Source organism: Arachis ipaensis, chromosome B02, assembly GCF_000816755.2.
Source record: "Arachis ipaensis cultivar K30076 chromosome B02, Araip1.1, whole genome shotgun sequence".
Classification (NCBI taxonomy): domain Eukaryota; kingdom Viridiplantae; phylum Streptophyta; class Magnoliopsida; order Fabales; family Fabaceae; genus Arachis; species Arachis ipaensis.
The window spans coordinates 102,994,488-102,998,984 of NC_029786.2; positions in this window are offsets into that span (position 1 = coordinate 102,994,488).

Genomic DNA, 4,497 nt, shown 5'->3' on the forward strand with positions numbered 1-4,497 from the left:
ATCAAGTTTTAATAAATAAATATAAATAAATAAAATAAATAGAATTTAAAATTATACAAATACCTTAAATCAGAATTGGTTACACGGTCTTGTCTTGAATACTTCCATCTAAATTGAATTAAATTAACATGATTTATATGTTATTTACATGTAAATCAAATCAATTAAACTTGAATTAGTTGGAGAGACAAATATATGTGAATTCAATTTACACATTTTCAATGTAAATTAAATGAGTTGGGTTCGAATTAGCATGTTCAGTACTAAATCGAAATAGATAGATTCGGTTTAGTAGGAAAATGCTTTTGAACTCATGCAGTGCATGGTAAATCAAATCTAGTTAATTTGATTTAGGGTTAAGTACTTTTTTCGTCTTTAAGGTTTGGGGTGAAAATCAAATTTGTCCCTGACCTTTTTTCGTTATTAAAATCATCCTTAACGTTACTAAACGTTTTAAAATCATCCTTTTTTTTATTTTAGACTAAAATACCCTTCATCATCATATTTTCCCTTCACCTTCCTCACTCCACTGTTTATCTCAACCTCCTCTTGTAACACTCTCACTATCAGAAGTCACGTTTCCGGCTGCGCTACTCTGATAGCAAGAAGTATTACGACTACTTTACATACTAAATACTAAATACTAAAATAGGAGCCTGTGATTCGACACTGTATCGCTGATTTCTTAGAAAACCGAAAATAAACACTTTATCTTAAGAAAAATACAAACAGGTATAGATTCATATACAAGACTCCTTACATAATAACTCATAATATAGTATACATATAAAACATACGATTCCTATCCCTCTTACAAACTTGTAATAACAAAGACGAGGGAAGAAAATAATCTAATTAATACAACATCTTATAAACCAAACGCAGTATAACTCTTCTTAATACTTCTTCATCCGGTTCCTGAAAAGGTAAATATGTAGAGGGGTGAGAACTTAACCACACGGTCTCACCACACAGTTTCAAAGTTGTCATAAGAAGATATTTAATAAGAAAACTGTTTTCAAACTCAGTGATTATCATTGCCTTATGAATCTTTTAAAAACCAGTAAGTAATCGTTCAAAACCTTTTCAAAGAAACGTTTAATCTTTCTTATAACAAAAATCTCAATCAGAAACCAACCAGGCAATCAAACAACACAATCATTAATTCAGCACCAAAGTTCATTCTCAAATGTAGCACGCCAGGACAAACACAGGCAAGATAGACAAGGAAAGCACAAGTAGGTAGCAGTTACAGCAAATAGTTCAAGTAGCAGTTAAAAACAGTTTAGCAATTAGACAAACCAAAATAAGTTCAAACCCAAGCAAAGCATACAAATGCATATGATGCATGCCTGTCCTATGGATGATGAGGCTCATCTGTCAGTTATCCAGCCAACCCAACAAGTCTGAATTGTCCTTAGACCGTCCCCCGACGTGCATCCCCAAGAATCTATGCATAGCTTTTTCTCAAATAATCAATATTGCTCAATGGGGGTAACATTCCCGGGAATTTATATAGTGCCCGGTCACACTTACGTCGTAGGGTCAACAGAGTATCGAGTTTTCAACCTGGTACACGTAATGGCAAGCCACGACACTTAATCCAGGAAACCTCGTATCTCAGATATTTCAAATTCATAAGCCACATAAATAATTCATTCATTATTCATCAATATCATCATCATTCGTTAATCCATATCCCATTTCCAAATTCATTCAAAAATCATATTTCAAATCAATCCTCATCATCCTTCTTTCCGTTAATTAACAATCTCAATCCAAAACATAATTCTTTCTTTTCTAAATAAATCAATTAAATCTTTTTAAACAACTACTTCAAACAAAACTTCCGATTTTATAAAATTTCGGCAGTATCTCCTCTAAAACTCGGACTCTGCCACCCTTTTCGGGTTCCATCCAAACATTTCTCAAACCTTTTCTCACTATTTCCAAATCTCCATCATCTTCCGAAATTCAACCAACTCCGATATCAATTTATTTTCAAAGCAAATCAATGCCAATAACAAATCTATTTTTAAAATCAAACCAGCTCACATACTAAATCATTTATAAAGTCAGACTAACTCAAAATTAAACTGTTTCTAAAATTAATTCATTTTCATATTTCAAATCATTTCCAAAGCCGATTCGTTTACATTCTCAAAACAGCATCAAAACCAAGAAAGCCACTTTTCATAATAATCAACTAAATAACCTTTCAAACTAATTTCTTTTCAGTAATCACAAACTACTGAAGCAGACAAGCAATCAGTCATTCAGTCCAGCAAACAACCACATTTATAAGACAATCTTAATCACAGACATATGTTCCTCACATTAATATCTATTTATAACAACTCTGTAAGATAAAATGAATTTTAAGTAAATCCCTACCTCGGAAGTTGAACCCATAAACTAAAGGCGTCACAAGAATCATTCCTCTCCACCCGAAATAAACTGCAGCTTCAAGCACAGTTCTGCTCACTTCCGCAATAGCAGAAACTGTTTTAATTGCAACAAGCAAACCCGACAACTCAATCCTAAAACATAAATATCGCAAAAACCTTAATAACACATAACAGAAAACTAACAGCGAGGGTTCGCAATAGGATATACCTACAGTAAGAGTGAAATGGAACAGCCGCAATCCCGAGCTGCCCCGGCGGCAGCTCCGACAGCGGCCAGAAACTCCGATGGTCCAACAGCGACCTTAACTTTGATATAAAATCATCGGAACTTAACCCTACAATACCAACAGCTCAGAGCCTCTAATAACTTATATTGGAGTATCGATTTCAAAAGTTCTGGAAGTAAAAACGCTTACCAAGAAGGCAAAGGCGACAAACCCACTTATTCCAAATCAACAGCAACAACAGCAATGGCATTAGAACCAACAGTAATAACAGCAGCAACATCAACACCGAATAGTAACAATTTATTCTGACAAATTAAAATTAACATGAAGTGGATATTTGGTGAAACTAAAACCAACTAACATGGTGAAGGAGACAAAACAAGTTCAGTCTCACCATGAAAAGCAGCAAACCCTAACGAAACAGGGGCGGGGCAGAAGGAGTAGTGGTGGTTTTCCAGTGACCAGAGGCACGGCCATCACCACGGCAGCAGGAACGGAGATGGATCTGACGGTGATGGGGCTCCACGGCGATTCAGTAGCAACAACAACTCCTCCCTCATCCCTCCATCGCGTCTCTCACTCTCTCTAATCAGATTCCGTTTGCTCTCTTTCTCCTCTGACTCACCCTCCCTCCAGCGTCCTCCACGGCTACGGCGAACCCACAGCAGCAGCGCAGGCAGCAACGCTTCCTTCCTCTGTACAGCCTCTTCTCCCTCGATGACTCCTCTCTCTCTCTCTCTCTCTCTCTCTCGCGGTTCCTTGCATCGATGGTGGCTCGGCAGAGACGGCTTCAAGACAAATCGGTGGTAGCAGAACAGTGAACTGGGCAGCGCGGCGAGGTCTCTGTCCCTCCTCTCCGCGATAGCGACGGCGCCGGGAGCGGTGGCACCTAACCCCGACGGCGGCGAGCCTCCCCCTCCCTTCCTTCCTTTTGGATTCCCTCTGCTCTCTCTCTCAGATCGCTCTCTCCCTTTCTTTCTTTCCTTCCTTCTTTCTTTCTCTATTTTCCCGTTTCCCCTTTCTATTTTTCTTTCTTTCATTTGTTTCTTTCTTCTGTTCTTTGTTTCCTGAGGCAATTAGGTATTAGGTTTGGGGAAGGAAAAGACGGTGGGGGTAGAAGGTTAGGATTAGGGTAATTTAGGTAATTTTAATAATTCTAAAAATAAAGTCTTTAATGAATAAATAAATTGAAATTAACTTATAATAATATTACTTTTTGAAAATTCTGGGTCTTACACCTCTCTACTCCACTCTCTCTCCCCAAATTTTCAACAACAATACCAACTATTTTTTTTTAATTTCAAAAAATCAAACAAAGCCAAATGTAGAATCAACAATAACAATAAATCCAAATTCAAAAATTCATCACAACAATAACACCATCTCTTTTTTTAATTTCAAAAAAATCAAACAAAGTTAATACATAATCAACAACAATATATTTAGATTCAAAAATCCATCAATAACCACCACATTCAAATTCAAGACAGAAAATTTAAAATTCCAATCCCTCAAACTTAAGAGAGAGAACGCAGAAAAGAGAGAAGAGAAAAAAGAGAGAAGAGTGGTGTTATTGTCGTCCGTCGCTGTTGCGGTTGAAGGAAAGAGGAGGAAGAAGGGACGGTACGGAAAGCTACTGCCGTTGTTGTCGCAGCTGTGGCTAAGGAGAGGACAGATCGAAGGAGGGAGAAGAGCAGAGCCCCTCACCACTAAAAGCTCGACGACGTCGATGGAGCTCGACGCTGATAGAACAGCTCTTCGCTGTCACCTCCTCCTTCTTCCTTTCCTTTCTTCTCCCTCTGTTCCTCTCTTTTCTCATTCTCTCTCTCATCTCCTCGTTTTGTCTCTCTCTCTCTAGTCAC